Source organism: Bos grunniens, chromosome 11 (assembly GCF_055505025.1).
Source record: "Bos grunniens cultivar Pamir isolate PY7600 chromosome 11, Bosgru_T2T1.0, whole genome shotgun sequence".
Taxonomy (NCBI): domain Eukaryota; kingdom Metazoa; phylum Chordata; class Mammalia; order Artiodactyla; family Bovidae; genus Bos; species Bos grunniens.
The window spans coordinates 59,185,183-59,205,908 of NC_141175.1; the positions used below are offsets into that span (position 1 = coordinate 59,185,183).

Here is a 20,726-nt window from a genome sequence, read left to right on the forward strand (position 1 = left end):
CTTCTCATTGCAATGGCTTCTCTTGTTGCGGAGCAGAGGCTTTAGGGTGCATGGGCTTCAGCAGTTGTGCCTCACACACTCTAGAGCACGGGCTCAGTAGTTGTGGTGCATGGGCTTGGTTGCCCTGCGGCACATGGGATCTTTTTGCACCAGAGATCAAACCTGTGTCCTCTGCATTGGCAAGTGGATTCTTAGCCTAAGGTCACCAGGGAAGTCATATATATATCATATATATATATATATGATATATATATGTATATATATATATATGAACTGGGCTCCTGAGCTGGCCAATCCATCATCTATATATATATATACATCTTGATTTCCTCCAGAAAAGATCTGGAGGTGACTTGGTTATTGTGTGACACATAAGAAACTATTACGATTCCAGGCCCCTGGGCTTGTCTGCAGGAAGGCTTGGGCAGCCACCAAAATCACTGTCACCTCACCCAAAGTGGGAGGAGCTAGAGAAAGGCTAATCACATCCAGGCCTGACTTACCTGCTCATGGAAGAACAGAGATTGTCTGCAGCAGGGCTGTCTGGCCAGTGCCCAGAATGCCTCCCTGATGAGAACACAAAAGCCCAAGAAAAGAAAAAGCAGAGTGGAAAACAGCCAGGTTTTCTTTAGTGAGTGAAATTTCAATTTTGAGAGGAGGTTCTCCAGCACATGTCTCGATCGTCAGGGAGTTGTTAATTACAAGGGACAGTTATGGAAAAAGCGCAGCTAATGACTGCTACAGAACTGATCTGGCTGGGCATTGTGAACTGGGCTCCTGAGCTGGCCAATCCATCATCAAGAACACCTGTGCTTCAGGTGATGCAAGGAAGCCCACGGCTCCCCTGAGAGATCAGCGCATGCCAGCCTCCCAGCTGTGCTGGTTGCTTACAACTCCTGGGGTGCAGCCATCAGGAGCAGACGGACCCTGAGAGAGAAAGGCAAGGCCCTGGTTTGGGTAACAACATTTTGTCGCTTGGAAAGGTAATCCTTGGTAGTGCTCTAAAAGGTGTGGAGGAGGGAGTTCCCTATTGGCTACTGGTTAGGATTCCGGGTTTTCACTGCCATGGTCTGAGTTTGATCCCTGGTCAGGGAACTGCGATCCTGTAAGCCACTCGGCCAAAAAGGAAAAAAGTTTTTTTTAAATGAGGGGTGGGGGTTGGGGGAGGAGGCAGGGGGAGGGGCTTCCTTGGTGGCTCAGTGGTAAAGAATCTGCCTGCCAATGCAGGGGACACAGGTTCTGTCCCTCGTCTGGGAAGATCCCACATGCCATGGCAACTAAGCCCCGTGCACCACAATCACTGAAGCCTGTGCTCTAGAGCCCAAGAGCCACAACTACTGAAGCCCATGGCCCTAGAGCCCATGCTCTGCAACAAGAGAAGCCACCGCAGTGAGAAGCCTGTGCATCACAATAGGAGAGTAGCCCCTGCTCACTGCAGCTAAGGAAAAGCCCATGCAGCAACGAAGACCCAGCACAGCCAAAAATAAATAAATAAAATTATTAAAAAAAAAAGATGAGGTAGAATGATGCTTAGTAGTTAAGAAGCTGAAATACATCAAATAGTTTGCTTCATTTAGCAAAGATATTCCTCTCAACTACACAGAATGAGAAGTGCTTTGTAACATCTGTTCCATTTGCTTTTGCAGATCTGAAAAGAATGGATAAAACTAGGTCACCAAGGACAAAACAATTCCAACACAGAACACAAAGAGTTGGATTAGAGGAGGGTGATATAAGAAATTTAGTCAATTCAGAATGAAAACAGTATGCTTTCTTTCCATTTGTTGTGAGCTCCAGATGGCCATGAAGACAGGGTGGACAGAAAGGGAAGTCCTGGTGAGGGATGGCCTGCTATCCTGGGAACCAACAGCAAGCTGAAACACTTTACATTTCGGGGTGGGGGGAGGTTAACATCCCATAATAAGCGGCGCTGATTACTGAGCACAGCCCCAAGCGCCCTACATGCATTTGCAGGTACAACCACTCTAGAAGTAGGCATGATTCTAATCTACATTTCCCAGGATGAAGATGTCCATCAGAGAAGTTAAATAATCAGGCTAAGGTCACACAGAGGATGAGATGGTTGGATGGCATCATCAATTCAATGGACACAAGTTTGAGAAGCTCCAGGAATTGGTGATAGACAGGGAAGCCTGATGTGCTGCAGTCAATGGGGTCACAAAGAGTCAGACATGACTGAGGGGCTGAACTGAACTGCAGATCACACAGCGAGTCCATGTCAGGACTGAAACTAGAATGTGAGATTTCAAAGCCTCGGTGCTAAATGGATGTCCCAACTTTTTTTGACAGCACAAAATCGGTAAAATATTATGATATTCCTCAGGCTCTGCTGAGGAAATCTTGGTAAGTCATCGTGAAGGCTGGTTTTATCTAAAATGAGCCTATCTAATACATAAGCCCACTTCCCAAGGCTCTTTCAAACTGTAACACAACTTGGGTTCTGCTGAAATCAAACAAAAGCTTGAGAGAACCTCCCACTGATTGGGAGTCTACCCCCCCAACCTCGGGACCTTCCCCAGGGAGTGTGTGCAGCATGCCCTTCTCGCAGGCAGACCCACTGCCTGCTCTGCGCCAGCACCGCACTGTAAACCACCCATTCCATCTCCTCTCATCTTCATGATGCCCGGAGGTTTCGCTGTCCACAGAGCCGGTCTGTGCTGCACCACTCACTGGGTGACGGTCCTTGGACAAGCACCCAGGAGACTCACTGGGTTTATGTCCTCTACACAATGGGGTGTCCCCACCAGAGCCAGTAGTCCTGTCAAATGGGATGATATACAAGAAAATAGTGATGCTGAAGCTCCAATACTTTGGCCACCTGATGTGAAGAGCCAACTCACTGGAAAAGACCCTGATATTGGGAAAGGCTGATGACAGGAGAAGAAGGGGGCGACAGAGGATGAGATGATTAGATGGCATCATCAACTCAGTGGACAAACTCTGGGAGATTGAGAAGGACAGGGAAGCCTGGCATGCTACAGTCCATGGGGTCGCAAAGAGTCAGACACAACTGAGCAACTACAACAAGAAAATACATTGAAAAGAAATGCTGCACACACCTGTGACATTATTTCCCTATGGTGGAGGCTGTGAGCAAAGGACCATGGTGTCCCACTAACAGCAGGGTGAAGCAGGAGCCACCGTGGGAGTTATACCTGAACAGCCCTGGGTGGGGCTGAGTCCAGCCCTTGTGCCTATAAGACCTAGGGATGCTTTGTGGCTGGGAGACCAGGGGTGGCACTGCCTGCAAGCCCCTTCCTGGGGTTAGTGGACACTAACCTCCAATGAGCATGGTTTTCAGAGCACAGGGAGGAGTGCTGCTGTCTCAGTGGACTCTTAAAAGCATCCCACCCTGATTCATTGCTTCCTTCTGGCTGCGTGACATCAGGGAAATGCTTCTTCCAAGAAGGTTCTGGTAGTGTCAGAGACACCTGTATTCACCCTGCCTCCATCCCAAAACAGAGAAAATGATGGACAAGTTCACACTACTTCCTCTCCCTGTGTGCATTTGACCAAGAAGGTTTTACTGTGAATGGTACACATGCTCATGTGCTCAGTTGTGTCCAACTCTTTGCAACCCCATGGACCATAGCCTGTCAGGCTCTTCTGTCCATGGGATATCCCAAGCAAGAATATTGGAGTAGGTCACCACTTTCTACTTCAGGGAATCTTCCCAACCCAGGTATTGAACCCACGTCTCCTGCGTTGGCAGACGGACTCTTTACCACTGAGCCACTTGGGAAGCCATGAATGGTATAGTTTAGCCCAAACTTCAGCATTGATAGGATCTTTCCTCAAACCCCAGCCCTGACTGGTCTGTGAAGAATTAAGCCTGGGCTAGCTTCCCAGGGGGCTCAGTGGTAAAGAACCTGCCTGCCAATGCAATAGATGTGGGTTCAATCACTAGGTGGGTTAGATTCCCTGGAGGAGGAAATGGCAACCCACTCCAGTATTCTTGCCTGGGAAACCCCATGGACAGAGGAGCCTAGCGGGCTACAGCCCACGGGGTCACAAAGAATTGGACACGACTGAGCAACTAAAAAACAACAAGGCACCAGCCCTGGAGGTGCCCCTGGGGGTATGCTATCCTGGGAGGGATAACTAAAGGAACCACAGCCTGTGGTGTAGTATGGTGTGGTTCTGTGGCTCGTTTGCAGGTAGAGAAGGCAAGTTGCTTTTTAGGGTGGATTAGTTAGTTGGTTAGCAGTGGACTTCAACAGGAGGGGACTGGAGCACAGAGTGCTGGGTATAGGGGCCTGGTCTTCGGGAAGATCTGTATCAGTCAAGGCCTAGGGTGACATCTCTGGGTCCCTATGCACTGAACGGGGTGCAGCACAGGAGAAGGGCTCCCAGTTGAGGGTCAGGAACCATGGATCTAGGCTCAGCTCTGATCCCAACTGGCAGTGTGATCTTGAGCCATCACACCATCCCTCCCTGAACCTCTCCTCACCCTTTCATTCAGAAATCACTGACCAACTGGGACTTCCCTGGTGGTCCAGTGGCTAAGACACTGAGCTCCCAATGCAGGGGGCCTGGGTTCAATCCCTGCTCAGGGAACTAGATCCCACATGCCACAACTAACAGTTCACATACAGCAACCAAAGATCTCAAGTGCCCCAACTAAGACCCAGCAAAGCCAAATAAATAAATATTAAGAAAAAAAAGAAATCACTGATCTACTGACCTGGTACCTATTGTACTGACCCGGTCCAGCAAGTGTCCAGCACTGCTCTGCTGACAAATCAGCAGTGAACAGGTGGGGGCAGAACCCTGTTGAGTTCTGGGGCACTCCTTCCCCTGCCTCAGCGTTCTTTCATCTGATGACTGCAATCTGACCCAGCTCCAGTCCTGGCCTCTGCCTGCCCCGTGTGGACACTGCTGAGTGTGACCTGTCCCCTGGGCACCACCCCCCACCCCACGCTGCATCCTGAGAGAGCATGAGGATGTCAGCAAACACCCAAACAGTGGTGATGAGCAAACAAACAAAGCTGCTCCGAGGCCATCTGCACAGATGTGGACAGTCACCCCTCGCCAGGGTAGATTCTTGGGAAACTGCAGCAGGAAATAGAGCGGTCCAAAGGGGGATCATGTTTTTGCTGTATCCCTTTGTCACCAGTAGATGGGAATCACGGGTCAGCAAAGCAGAATGCTGACACAGCTTTCCTTCGGAAGCGTACAAAACAAAGAATGGACAGCCTGAGGTGGAAAACAGGAACATACGGGTGTGATTGAGCATGGGTGTGCAGATGAGCCAGCAATGAGGCAAAGCTGCGGTGAGCAGAAATGATACCCTTCTTGATGGAGCGATTCCACTGTTCCAAAATCTTCCACGGTATGACTTCCCTGGTGGCCCAGTGGCTAACACTCCACCCTCCCAATGCAGGGGACCTGGGTCTGATCCATGGTCCAGGAACTAGATCCCACGTGCCACAGCTAGGAGTTTGCACGCCACAACTAAAAAATCCTGCATGCTGCAACAAAGACCTCCCACCACACCACAATTAAGAACCCACATGGCCAAATAAATAAAAACACAAAACTTCCACAGCTCCCGACTGACCACAGAACACATCCAATTGTTTGCTTTGGTACTGAGGGCCCCACCAGCCAGCTGGGCCCACCCCACCAGCCTCACGTGCCCTCCGCTAATTCCTGGGCACACATCATGTGTTTTTGCCACTGTGCCCTGCCATCATTCTCTTTGCCTGGAAGGTTCTTTCCCAGCTCTGTCTGCCAAAATCCCATGGACTGGATTAGAAGCCTTGACATCTGGAGCCAGGAAATTATTTGCTGGTCAGGGAGGGAGCTGTCCTGAGCATTGAAGGATGTTCAGCAGCAACCCTGGTCTCTCCACCAGGGTTGCTGGTAGTAGCATTCCCTACCATGCTAGGGAATGCCAGTAGCATTCCCTCCATCCCATCTGTGAAGATCAAAAATGCCTCCAGGAGGGAGAGAAGTTCAAGGGCGGGGGGCTGGGGGGCGGACATACGTATCCCTATGGCTGATTCATGTTGACGTATGGCAGAAACCAACATAATACTGTAAGGTAATTATCCTCCAATTAAAAATAAATAAATTTAAATTAAAAAGAGAAAAAATGCCTCTAGAAGGACTTCCCAGGTGGTTCCAGTAGCTAAGACTCTGCACTCCCAATGTAGGGCACCCAGGTTCAATCCCTGGCCAGGGAACCAGATCCCACATGCTGCAACTAAGACCTGGTACAGCTAAATAAATACATGAAAATTTTTTAAATGCCTCTAGAGACTGGCAAATGTCCTCTGGGGGCCAAAGAGCCCCTGGCTGAGAACCCCTATTCTACACTCAGATCCAGGGCTACTCTTTTCATGAGGCCCTTCCCTGAACTTCTTAGAAGTGTAAATGGCTTTTACACGCTTTGTAATAATCTATTAGCATTTAACATAGCTTCCTTTCAGCTTGATTTATATGTGCTTATATCACCCTCCCTGTCAGGCCATAAATTCCTTGAGGGCAGAGATCACCTATTGTTCATCTTCTACAAGCCACTCATTACCTACTGGCCTAGTGAAACCACTAGGTTTAACTTACTTACTCTTAACATAAACCTAACCTGTCTATGTTACTTGTTTATGCTTATTGTAGAAAAAAATTTTAAGACAGAAAAGGACAAGACCTGGACCTGGTGGTCCAGTGGTTAAGACCATGCTTCCACTGCAGGGCACACAGATTTGATTCCAGGTCAGGGAACTAAGACCCTTAAAAAAAGAATAAAATAAAAATCCCCCAGAATCCCACCATCCAGCAATAACAGTAGTTAAAACAAATTGTTATACTAAATATGTCCTTCTAATACTGGTATACCAATAAAATACTGGTACACATCCCTCCTCAGGGCTTCCCTAGTGGCTCAGTGGTGAAGAATCTGCAGGCCAGAGCAGGAGATGTGGGTTCAATCCCTGGGTCGGGAAGGTCCCCTGGAGAAAGAAATGGCAACCCACTTCAGAATTCTTGCCTGGAAAATCTTATGGACAGAGGAGCCTGGTGGGCTACAGTCCATGGAGTCACAAAGAGTCAGACATGATTGAAGCAACTTAGCATGCACGCACATGAAAAGTAGAAGCCTGGAGAGACAGAGTCAGAAAGAGAACAGTGAACACACACACACACATATACACAGAAAATGAAGCTGAGATGTGAGAGCAGGGTCTTGGGGAGGGGGAGGAAGTGAGAACAGAAGGCTTCCCAATAGCTTCCAGCCCAGTTTCTAGGACCCCATGGAGTCCAACTGCAACTCCCTAACTCTTTACAATGAATTCCCCTTTTTGTTTTGTTTTTGTTTTTTTTAATTAAAAAAAAATTTTTTTTTTACTTTATTTCTTCCCCTATTTCCATTATTTACAGAGTTTGAATCTTAGGGCAAGCTTTGGTTTCTTGTTGTTAAGTTTGAGGAATAGTTTAAACTCAAGGTTCCTCTGTCCATAGGATTTCCCAGGCAAGAATACTGAAGTGGGTTGCCATTTCTTTCTCCAGAGGACCTTTCTGACCCAGGGATCGAACCCACATCTTCTGCCCTGGCCAGCAGATTCTTTACCACTGAGCCACCAGGGCAGCCTTGGGGAGGGATGTGTACCAGTAATAGTTTAAACTCTGCTGATTTAGGAATTAGCAGAATTCATATTTTCTTTCCTTGTTGGCCGCACCACTCAACATGTGGGATCTTAGTTCCCCAACCAAGGATCTAACCTGTGCGTCCCACCGCCTGCAGTGGAAGTGCAATCTTAACCACCGGACCACCAGGGAAGCCCCAAATTCCCCTTTTTGGATGATGCTAAATCATCCAGTTGGTTTTCTCTCTCCTGGTTCATGCGGGAGAAAAGGGAGCAGTGGTGGGGGTGAAGACTTGACTAAGACACAGCCTCTGACAACTAATGCCTAAAAACTCAGATCCCCTTGACCTTCTCCTCTCCAACCTGAACTCACGTCCCCTGGAGCTGACCGAGGCCTCCTGAGGGTGGATTATGCACCCGTGTGCATAAAGCCATTCACACCGCAGTACTACCGACAAACTCATTATGATGGTACCAAAAGGTGAGGCTCCAGTTCCTGAGCTGAGAGAGCTGGAAATCAGTACAGCAGTACCCACCGAGAGTGTATGTTTGCATAAGGATTCAGATCACCCCAACTAAACACAGGCACCCACAGTGAGGGTCTAAGGCCAGAGAAGCTGGGAGCTGTCCAACTTCTCCATCTGGTTCCCTTTGAAGTGCCTCTAAGCTCCTCTCAGAGCAGATCCTCAGCAGAAACCACAGCAGGCTTTCTCCTAGGGGCACACAGCCCTGTCCCTCCCAGGACCAGGTCACGGCAGCTAGCTTACCCACCACCCCCCCTTTAGTCCACTTCCTGCCAGAGCCAGGAGAAGAACCACCCCCTAAATACCGAGAAAGGCATTTCATCTCTACCACTTACTGACTTCATGATTTTGAATGTTATTTAAATTCTCTAAGTTTCAGTTCCCTCATCTACAAAAATAAGAAAAAAAACAGTTCCCACTGTAAGGATTCAATGAAATGAGAATTTTAAAGGGACCAGAGTATTAAAACAAAAGTTTTAATACTCACCAGATGTTAGCTTTCCATCTCCCATTTTGTTCATATTAAATGTTTTAATTAATTTTTTCAATTTGTGCTGTGTGTTGTGTCTGACTCTTGGCGACCCTATAGACTGTAGCCCATCAGGCTGCTCTGTCCATGGAATTCTCCAGGCAACAATACTGGATTGGGTTGCCATTTCCTCCTCCAGGAGATCTTCCCCACCCAGGGATTGAACCCTCATCTTACATCTCCTGCATTGGCAGATGGGTTATTAACCACTAGCGCTACCTGGAGAAGGCGATGGCACCCCATTCCAGTACTCTTGCCTGGAAAATCCCATGGGCAGAGGAGCCTGGTAGGCTGCAGTCCATGGGGTCGCAAAGAGTCGGGCATGACTGAACGACTTCACTTTCACTTTTCACTTTCATGCGTTGGAGAGGAAATGCCAACCCACTCCAGTGCTCTTGCCTGGAGAATCCCAGGGACGGGGGAGCCTGGTGGGCTGCCATCTATGGGGTCGCACAGAGTCGGACATGACTGAAGCGACTTAGCAGAAGCAGCAGCAGCACTACCTGGGAAGCCCATTCATATTAAACGTTTTAAGTAATTTTTTTCAGTTTACTAGGTGACAAAATAATGTCAATTTAAAAAACATAATCTATGTGAGATCCTCCTCAGCTGGAAAATAAAAACTTGATTAGGGTTCACTTGATTTTTTAAGTGTCCTCAAAATGGCACCAATTCCAGAAGTATATCAGCAAAAATAAGCAATACCACGGTTTAAACAGGGGTGCCAACAGCAAGTGGATCTTATCGCCTTTGGGGGGCTACAATTGTACCCCTCAAAGTGAATTTGCAGGTTCTGTGTGCTTAGTCACTCAATTGTGTCTAACTTTTTAAGACCCTGTGGACTGTAGCCTGCCCAGCTTCTCTGTCCATGGGATTTTTCAGGCCAGGATACTGGAGTGGGTTGCCGTTTCCTCCTCCATGGGATCTTCCCAACCTAGGGATTGAAACTACATCTCTTGTGTACCCTTCATTGCTTAATGCAGAGTATACTTAATATTTCAACAGATGTATATGTGCAAGAGGGTGCAAGTTCAGCTTCCAGGCAGGTCCAATTTCCTGTCTGGAAATGAATGACCTCTTGGGAACCCATCTTTGTTTGCTCCTGGGCTTAAGTGGCCAGGAAGCCCCAGGCAGATGAATGCACAGTAGCGACCTCTCTGCACCATGACGGCAACAAATGCTTCACCCTCACTCCATTTTCCTTTAATGTCTGGTAGATTTTATAAAGCCAGATGGGCTTCCTGAAGCTTGAGTCCCTCAGTGATGGATGTTCAGCCAATGCATTGCTGTCTGAAGCCCCCTGCCCACAGGTCAGCAAGCAGCTTCTTTCCCTCCCTACTTCGGAAAGCTACAGAGTCTCTCTGGGGTCATGGAAGGGGCAGCTATGCTGAGAGCCCTGGCCCTTGTCACTGAGGGCCAAGCTCCCAGCCCTGGACTGCAAGGCAACAAGCCTGTCTCCACACAGGGGCTCCAAAAACAGGAAAAGCTGCCACTTCCTCCAGACAGATTTTCCAGGCAAGAATATTGGAGCTGGTTGCCATTTCCTTCTCCAGGGGATCTTCCCGTTGCAGGGATCAAACTTGCATCTCCTATGTCTCTTGCATTGGCAGGTGGATTCTTTACCTCTAGCGCCACCTGGAAAGCTCCCTCCAGATGGAAGTCATAGCCAGTTAAGAGGATATCAGGCTGATTCATGTTGATGTATGCCAGAAACCAACACAACATTGTAAACCAATTATCCTTCAATTAAAAATTTTAAAAAAGAGGATATCAGTGCTTCTTATTTTTTTTCACCTCAATTTTTTTTTTTTTAAAGAATTTACAAACCCAATCATCCAGAACTGCAGATGGGAGGAGAGATTGGTATGATCTTTCTGGGAGGCAAGTTGCTCTTATCGCTCAAATCTTTATAGCTTTGCTACCCTCTGACCTAGCAATTGTACTCCTGGGAACCTACCCAAAAGAAATCATCAGAGGTAAACAAAGATTAAGGCACAAACACATCCCATGGCTTTTTATTACAAAAGAAACTGAAAATAATACAGCTGTCCAACAATTTAAAAAAAGGAATTGACTGTACAATTTTAAAAGGTCACTAAAATTCCGTTTATAAATATTGTGGACACAAGGATATATTAATATATTAATGTTAATGAGAAAGCAAGATACATAGTAACTCCAACCACACAAAATTTTTGTGTTCAAATAGCCTTAAGGATCCCCCCAGAATGCATTTCTATAGTGGAATTATGAGTGACTTTATCTCCTTTATCCTTTCCTTTTCTCCCCCATCCTGTTGCCCAGAGTAGCATTCGATCCTTTATCCATCAGTCAGGATCTAAAGATGAGTGGGACAGTCCTAGGCATCACCAAGTTCAAGTCTAGCTAAATGACAATCAGATCATCACACCCACAGCCGCGCTCTGTGAGCTGAGGCTGGGCTGCTAAATTAGCAGGGGATGCTCCAGGAGATGTTGAATGATGAGCAGGAGCTTGGTAGATTCAGGAGGAAGAAAGGGACACTTCAGGAAGGGAGAAAACATGAGCAAATCCTCAATGATGTGAGAGCATCCTGGGTTTGGGGCTACAAGGGGCTCAGGGGAGTTGGGATCAGGCCAGCTGGGCATGGACTGGGGGGAGCTGTCATTTTCCAGGGTATCTTCTGCCAGGGGGGTCCTTCCAAAGGCTGAGAGGAGGAGGGAAAACTAAAAAGGAAGTGCCAGGGAGGGTGATTGAAAGTACGAAGCAGGACAAACTCTAGGGGACTTCCCTGGAGGTCCAATGGTTAAGACCCTCCCCCACTTCTAATGCAGGGGATGTGGGTTCAAACTCTGGTGGGGAACTATGATTCCACATGCTGAAGGGCGTGGCCAAAAATTAAAATAAATAAAACAAACGTGAAGTAAGACGAAGTTTATCTCTTTACACAGTGCTTGGCACACAGAAGGTATGAACGAATGAGTGAAGGAATGAGTGAATGCATGCATGAATGAATGAATGACTCGGGGCAGAGAGAAGGTTAGAGAAGCAGTTTACAACCAAAACAGTAAAGGAAACCAGTGAGTTGGAGTTTTCCCTCTTTGGAAAGTGGGTAGAGATCCATTCACACATATGCCCTATGGTCTCCCAGAAGTTAGAAATATTCAAATAAAACAAAGGAACAATTCTTGTAAAACCATTAGCAACTTAGTCCCAGATTTCATAGGAAAGAAAGACGCATGGACCCAAACACACCACAGCACCAATCAGGTGAAGGTGCGTCTACTGTGCTCAAGAAGAAGGAACACACAAGCCACCGCAATTCCTCCACTCTCGTCCTTCAGGCTGAGATGCCCAGACTCCGTTGTTTTATTTGTAATCACAGACTCTTATGGAGAGCAGCTTTAAAAGCTATCATCCTGCCCTCAAAAGGAAAAGAATCACCGTGTCAGTCCCTCTGCACCAACAAGCTCCTCCCCTCCCATCCCCTCCTCCCCTCCCATCCCCTCCTTCCAACTCCACCAACAATAGGGTTTCTAATAATTAGTGCGCACAAACCCTTAAAGGGGCCCTGCTGTGTTGCAAGAGTGCGCTGTTAAGAAGTTCATTATGAATGAAAACAAAAACCATTTCCCCATACTAGTGGATCACACTAGTAACCATGAAAACACTGCACTGAGGAACAGACACTGTGGCACAGCCATGCTGCCCATTCACCTCTCTTACAAGGACCACCCACCCTCCGCATCCCCCATCCCTATCCCCAGGCATGAACAGAGGACCCTGCCTCCAGCCAAAGCTGATTCAGGCACTGTCGGCCCCCAGCTGGACCTCTCCAATTTTTCCCCCCAGGAATTTAGAATTAGAGCTGAGAGATCTGCAGGTTATTGAAAATGAGGACTGTAGGCACAGTGGTAAAGAATCCACCTGCCAATGCAGGAGAAGCAAAAGATACACGGATTCAATCCCTGGGTCAGGAAGATTCCTTGGAGAAGGAAATGGCAACTCACTCCTGTATTCTTGCCTGGAGAACCTCATGGACAAAGGAGCCTGGCAAGCTACAGTCCCTGGGGGCGCAAAGAGTCGGACACAACTGAGCACACACACACACACAGAGAATGGCCATGTCCAACCAAATGGTCACCAAAGCAAAAAAGGATGTCTGCAGAGACAGAAAGAAGGGAGTACAGAGAAGCAAACACAATATTTCATGCTAAAAGAGACAGACAGACATACTGTATAAGGACAGAGTTGAGTCTCTTTTTTATTTTAAGCTCATACACTCTCTGGGTTCTCACCATGCCCAGCTCCTGGTTTCAGTCCTTCCTGAAGTCCAGGTGGACTCTGTCCTTTCATACTCTGGGAGCCACCCCAACATCCTTCCCACAAACATCCTCTCTTGCTGAAGCTGATCAGAAGTTGCTCAGTCATATCCAACTCTTTGAGACCTCATGGGCTGCAGCACACCTGCAGTCTCTCCTGGAGCTTGCTCAAACTCATGTACATCGAGTCAGTGATGCCACCCAACCATCTCATCCTCTGTCGTCCCCCTCTCCTCCTGCCTTTAATCTTTCCCAGCATCAGGGTCTTTTCCAATAAGTCAGTTCTTCACATCAGCTGGCCAAAGTATTGGACCTTCAGCTTTAGCATCAGTCCTTCCAATGAATATTCAGGACTGATTTCCTTTAGGATTGACTGCATTGATCTCCTTGCAGTCCAAGGACTCTGTTACTTGCAACCAAAGAGTTTTACTGAGACACCGCCAAAACTGCCTGGGCAGCACACTCCTTACACTCCTGGGTGCACAGATCGGGCAAGGCCAGTGTCCACACCAGCCACACCACCCCTCTCCCTAGCTTCCACCACTTCCTCCATTCTCCAACAGCCTGTCAGTATTTCCTCTTGGATCATATACTTCCCCTCGAACCCCATTTCCTTATGTCAGGGGCTCTTAAATGTGAGGTACATCAGAATTCCTCAGTGGGCTTGTTAAAGCACAGATTGCTGGGCCACCTCCAGAGTGTCTGAGTCTGTAGGTCTAACATAGGGCCCAAGCCTGCCTTTCTAGCAAGATCCCAGGTGGTGCTACTGCTGGCCCCGGAGCACAGTTTGAAGATCACTGCCCTATTTCCTTCCATGGAAACAAGGCATCCGACCTTGTTCAGGGGCTTCCCTGGTGGCTCAGACTCTAAAGAATCCACCTGCAATGTGGGAGACCCAGGTTCAATCCTTGGGTCGGGAAGATCCCCTGGAGGAGGAAATAACAACCCACTCCAGTATTCTTGCCTGGAAAATTCCATGGACAGAGGAGCCTGGTGGGCTACAGTCCAGGGGGTCACAAAAGAGTTGGATATGACCAAGCATACACACACACACACGCACACACACACACAGGTGTGCAGTCTGGCCGATCCAGCCAAACCCAGCCACCACGGGAGTTCTCACACGGTCCTCGTGATGCTCCCTGTGCTCAGCTCCTACTCTAAATCAAGTCCCACCTCTTCTGTGAGACTTTTCCCACCCACCCTCATCAAAAAAACACTAGGCCTCTCTTCCTGAAATGCAGAATATACAAAAACAGTTGAGTAAAGATAATCTAGTTTCCCATTTTCCTACTTTTGCTTCAAAAAGTGTGATCATAATAAAATACTTCCAATTGGCTTACATTGTTAGGTAGTCTTTATCCACTCATCCAAAAAAAAAAAAAGGACTGATGGCTTTTCATGTAAAACAACCTACAGCATCACACTGGCAACGTTTTTCCACATGCTGGAGACAAACAGTTACTTTAACTTTATCAAATGAAAGAACAAAATGTATGTCCCTCCCTCTTGCTAGGGGTCATGCGATCTACAAACAGGCGGCTGGGAGTTCTCCGGACAGACCTCAAAGAACGCTGATAGAAACAGCTATTTGTTCTCACTCAGTCTTGGGCAGAGAACCATACAGGAAATTCTGACAGGGTCGCTCACTCTACTGGGAACAGGGGAATCAGTGCTCTGTGGATGAAATCCATTTGATGCCACGCATCAAAAGCTTTTCAAAGACTCACACCTATTTATCCCTAATTCCATCAGCATAAGGAAAACATCTGAAAAACAAAGGCCAACAATACCATTCCCTATAGCCACACACATGCACAAAGTCAGAAACAAATGGGATGTCTCAACATGAGCGTGGCTTTCACATTCATACATTTATTTATTGTCATTCACGCTCCCCAGGTGGCACTAGTGGTAGAGAACCCACTTGCCAATGCAGGATACACAGGTCCCATCCCTGGGTGGGGAAGATCCCTTGGAGGAGGGCACGGCGACGGGCACGGCAACCCACTTCAGTATTCTTGCCTGGAGAATCCCATGGACAGGGGAGCCTGGTGAGCTACAGTCCATGGGGTTGTAAAGAGTCAGACACAACTGAAGTGACTTAGCACATGCCAAAAAGGATTTACTATACACTTAATTGTGCTCAATTTACTAGAATGGATAACAGCCCTTAAAAGTGATATTTACAAAATGTCTGAAAGGGCACAAAACTCTTTAGAGCATTATCTTCAGGTGAAAAGTAGAATACAAAGTTGTTACTATGTATAAGTACAACTGCATATTTTTGCAAATTAACTTCACAAGCAGAAAAGGACCAGAAAGATTCTCTATGATGTTATCAGCAGTCCTGGTGGGAAGGTGGAAACAGTAATATTTTTTCCTTTCTATTTTTACATGTCTTCCAACTAACGATGAGCTCATTTTTAAAACATAGCTTAACATAAATATAGAAACCAAATGGGGTATGGGTGTCAGGTGTTCCCTATCATATAGCTCGGAGAAAATCACCTGTTCTTGATAGAAACATGTATCCGATTACGAGAACAAAAGGCAGACAAATGCAGAGAAGGCAGGAAGGACTGGGGAGACCTCTGTTGTCAGCCAAGTGCACGCTGCTAAGAATCTTTTAGATGCAAGATTCAAAGGCCAAAAAAAAAAAAAAAAGTGATTGGTGACAGCCCTGCTGTCAATTGGACAGGATTACAGAAAAAGGGGGGAAAACACATGTGATGTTAGGAAGGCACTTTCAAGGATGACCCAACACAGATCATGTTTTAAACTGCTGGCAGTGAGAGAATAACAGCATTTCTCCTCGGGGTCTCAGAGCCTCCCAGGTCTGCTTAACAAGTTCACCCTGCTAGCCCAGAAGGGCAGGACTGCAGAGAGCTGGTCTGAGGACCAGAACTGCAGCCCAGACTCTGTCACTCACTAATGGAGCCCTGGACTAGTCAGCCTCTGGGCTCTTATTGTCCTCCTCTGTAAAATGGGAGGGTCTTGGAAGAGAGTCATTTGGTTGTAAGTAACAGAAACTGACCAAGCTGGCATAAGCCACAAAGGCAATCTGTGGGGAGGACACTGGGGTAAAGTCAGAACCCCAGGGCAGCTGGGCTCTGGGAGTGTCCGGAACCGGGGACTGGAGAGCCTAGGAAAGCAGGCAGGGTTTCTCACACCTCTGTGCTCTAATGATCTCTGTCACTCTTGCTTCTCTGCTAACCCATCTTCCACATGCTCTTTATGGCAGAACACAGCCTGCACACCTCCTCATGCTTACTTATTACGACTCCTGCCTCTTGAATAATTGGTGTTTTAGCTCAGGCCACCATAACGACGTACTACAGACTGAAGGCTTAAATCACAGAAATTTATTCTCCCACAGTTCTGGAGGTTCAAAGTCCAAGATGAGAGTGCTGGCATGGCTCGGATCTGGTGAGGACTGACAGATGGCCAGCTTTCTTTCTGTGTCCTCCTATCACAGAGACAGGGGGTAATGTGGGAGCTCTCTGGCATCTCTTCTTACAACAGCACTAATCCCATCATGGGGGTGCATCCTTGTGACCTCACCTGAACCTAATTACCGGGCTTCCTTGGTGGCTCAGTGGTAAAGAATCCACCTGCCAATACAGGAGATGCAGGTTCAATCTCTGGTCTGGGAAGATCGCATATGATATGCAGCAACTGAGCTCATGTGCCACAACTATTGAGCCTGTGCTCTAGAGTCTGGGAGCCACACTACTGAAGCCCACACCCGCTAGAGCCCAGCTCAGTAACAAGAGAAACTGCCAAAGTAAGAAACCCTGATACCGAAACTAGAGAAAAGTGTGTACAGTAACAAGACCCAGAACAGCCAAAACTAAATAAATAAAATTATTAATAAATAAATAAACCTAATTACTTCCCAAAGGCCCCACCTCCAAATATAATACCTTCTCATTGGACGTTAGGGCTTCAATATATAAATTCGTGCCTGCATGCTCAGTCGCGTCTGACTCTCTTGTGATCCCTGGGCTGTAATCCACCAGGCTCCGCTGGTTCATGGGATTTCCCAGGCAAGAGTACTGCAGTGGATCCCTCCTCCAGGGGATCTTCCTGACCCAGAGATCGAATCTGCCTCTCCTGCATTGGCAGGCAGGTTCTTTACCCCTGAATCACCTAGGAAGCCCCTATATAAATTGGAGGAAAACACAATTCAGTCCATGGCAACTGGCTATCTCTGAATCTCACTTCTCACTTTCCCAAGAGAGGGAAAACAGAATTGGTTCACTCTTGAGTCAAGTGGTCATCCAGCACAAACCTGGCTTCCAGCATTGATTCCCCAGTCTTGTCTCTACCGTGTCACCTGAATGAAAAGCTATTAAAGCAGCAAGTCAAGAACTGTTCCTCTTGGTCAATATTTCCCACAAAACTAAACATTCATGGAGGATAAAGGTCATTTCTGTCTTATCTACCACCACCTCCTCAAGCCCATCACAGAAGCAGGCACACAGAAGCTGTACAATGCCTGATGGTTGCTTTTTGGCCAGATGGGGATGGACTTCCCCAGTGGTCCAGTGGTTGAGCATCCACCTGCCAGTGCAAGGGATACAAGTTCAACCCCTGGTCCAGAAGGATTCCACACACTACAGGGCAACTTAGCCCATGCACCACAACTACTTGGCCCAAACTCGCAAACTGATGCTCTGCAACAAGAGAAGCCACCACAATGAGAGCCCATGCACCGCAACCAGAGAATAGCCCCAACTCGCCACAACTAGAGAAAGCCCAGGGCAGCAACCAAGACCCAGTGCAGTGAAAAGTGAATACATTTTTTTAAATGGGAGAAAGATACAGAGTTTGTACTCCAAAGATATATACAGACATACCATCACCTTCTTGGACCCAGAGTACGATTTCTACCCTAAACGTGAAGAAGACTTTCCTTTGAGTCAAACTTTCTTGTTTTTTATTTTATTTTTTAAATTTTATTTTATTTAACTTTACAATATTGTATTGATTTTGCCATATATCAAAATGAATCTGCCACAGGTATACATGTGTTCCCCATCCTGAACCCTCCTCCCTCCCCATACCATCCCTCTGGGTCATCCCAGTGCACCAGCCCCAAGCATCCAGTATCATGCATGGAACGTGGACTGGCGACTCATTTCATATATGATATTATACATATTTCAATGCCATTCTCCCAAATCATCCCACCCTCTCCCTCTCCCACAGAGTCCAAAAGACTGTTCTATACATCAGTGTCTCTTTTGCTGTCTCATATACAGGGTTATTGTTACCATCTTTCTAAATTTCATATATATGTGTTAGTATGGAGAAGGCAATGGCACCCCACTCCAGTACTCTCGCCTGGAAAATGCCATGGACGGAGGAGCCTGGTAGGCTGCAGTCCATGGGGTCGCTAAGAGTCAGACATGACTGAACGACTTCACTTTCACTTTTCACTTTTCACTTTCATGCATTGGAGAAGGAAATGGCAACCCACTCCAGTGTTTTTGCCTGGAGAATCCCAGGGATGGGGGAGCCTGGTGGGCTGCCGTCTATGGGGTCACACAGAGTCGGACACGACTGAAGTGATTTAGCAGCATACTGTATTGGTGTTTTTCTTTCTGGCTTACTTCACTCTGTATAATAGGCTCCAGTTTCATCCACCTCATTAGAACTGATTCAAATGTATTCTTTTCAATGGCTGAGTAATACTCCATTGTGTATATGTACCACTGCTTTCTTATCCATTCATCTGCTGATGGACGTCTAGGTTGCTTCCATGTCCTGGCTATTATAAACAGTTCTGCGATGAACATTGGGGTACAATGAAGCAACAGACTTTCTTGTTTTTTAATCTTTCCCCGGCAAAGAAAATTATCACCTACCATTGCTTAGAAACTCCACTACGTATATGTTGAATACTAACAATGTATAAAGTGTATAGAGCAGAAAAAGGATCAAAAGACAGATTGTCTACCTTCAAGGACTGAGACCTGAGCCCAGCCGAAAAGCCATCAACATTGGCAAAGTAAAAAAATATGAGTTAAGAAATAAGAAAACATATGATATGTCTCAAGACAGCTGGGAAGAATATTGCCCAATGACAGGTGCTAGCGAGCAGAGTGTGCTTTGAGGGTGCAGGACACAGAATCCACCTTAGTCTAGAGTGGCCCAGGAGGAAAGAGCAGATGTTAAAGATGGGTGGGATACAGCTTGGTGCGATAGGGATGTGGCCTTCAGGAAAGGGGGAGTGGGGACTCAAGTCAAAGCATGGAAAGCGCACGACATATGTAGGGATACTCACAGGGAACAGTGAATAAGGTCCTTTGCTGCTGCTGCTAAGTCGCTTCAGTCGTGTCCGACTCTGTGCGACCCCATAGACGGCAGAAGTACATTATAGAGGGCCCTGAACAAGTGCAAAATTCTAGACTGGATAATTGAATGGCTGTGAGCACTGGAAGGGCTTCCCAGGTGGCTCAGTGGTAAAGAGTTCATCTATCAATGCAGGAAACACAGATTCGGTCTCTGGGTTGGGAAGATCCCCTGGAGGATGAAATAGCAACCAGCCCCAGTATTTTTGCATGGGAGACCCCATGGACAGAGGAGCCTGGTGGGCTACAGTCTATGGGGTTACAAAGACCTGGACACGACAGAGCAACTGAGCACACACAGGAGCACTGGAAAGGAGAGAACAGTGCCTGGACCCTGAACAGGTCCTCTGAGGACAGTCATGCCAGGCAGCTCTGTTTCTTCTTAAAACAGGGAGACCAGCAGGGGACTGTGGGTTTTGCAAGGTCATGAGTACAAGTTCCCATAAACTTAATATAAGAAATTTCCATAAACTTGATGGCTTAAAATAATAGAAATTTATTCTCTCAGTTCCAGAGGGGAGATGTCTGAAACCAAGGTATCGGCAGGGCCACACTCCCTCCAAAGGCTTAAAGGGAGAATGCTTCCTTATCTTTTCCTAGTTTCTGGGGGTTGCCAGCAATCCCTGGTGTTCCTTGGACTGCAGAGGCATCACTGTAAAATGCCTCAACTGTTACATGGTATTCTCCCCCTGCATGTCTCAGTCTGCATCCAAATTTCCTTCTTATAAGGACACCAGTCACTGGATTAGAGCCAACCCTAATCCAGTGTGAACTCATCCTAACTTGACTACATTTGCAAAGACTCTATTACCAAATAAAGTCACATTCTGAGGTCTCGGGTGGGTTTCCCTGGTGGCTCAGCAGTAAAGAATCTGCCTGCAATGCAGGAGATGCAGGAGACGTGGGTTCAATCCCTGAGTGGGGAAGATCCCCTGCAGAGGGAAATGGCCACCCATTCCTTGAATATTCTTGCCTAGAGAATTCCATGGACAGAGGAGCCTGATGAGCTACAATCCATAGGGTCACAGAGTCAGACATGACTGAGCATGCACGCATCTTTGTGTCTTTTGTATGTGAGGTCTCGGGTAGACACGAATTTTGGGGAGACACTATTCACATCAGCACAGACACTGAGTAACTCTCACCCTTACATGCTGGTTCAAGAAACTAACAGCCACATAAGCAACTATTCCATTATCCTGCATGAGAAGTGACTCAAAAGACTTCCCTGTTGGTTCAGCGGCTAAGACTCTGCACTGCCAATGCAGGAGCCTGGGTTTGATCCCTGGTCAGGGAACTAGATCCCACATGCTGTAACTAAAGGGTTATTAAGAATTTACATGCTACAACTAAAAATCCTGCACACCACAAGGAAGAATGAAGATCTCACATGCTGCAACTAAGAT

At 47.1% G+C, this 20,726-nt stretch overlaps 1 protein-coding gene and 1 non-coding gene across 17 annotated transcripts in view; one reads left to right on the forward strand and one right to left on the reverse strand.

The window, feature by feature from the left end:
- REEP1 (receptor accessory protein 1) overlaps positions 1–20,726 on the reverse strand; it is a 136,750-nt gene that overhangs the window by 94,418 nt on the left and 21,606 nt on the right. The gene's annotated exons all lie outside the window — the stretch shown is intronic.
- LOC147363149 (small nucleolar RNA SNORA68) lies at positions 9,323–9,461 on the forward strand. The gene has a single exon (XR_015137499.1). It is a non-coding gene; the product is annotated as a small nucleolar RNA SNORA68 (small nucleolar RNA).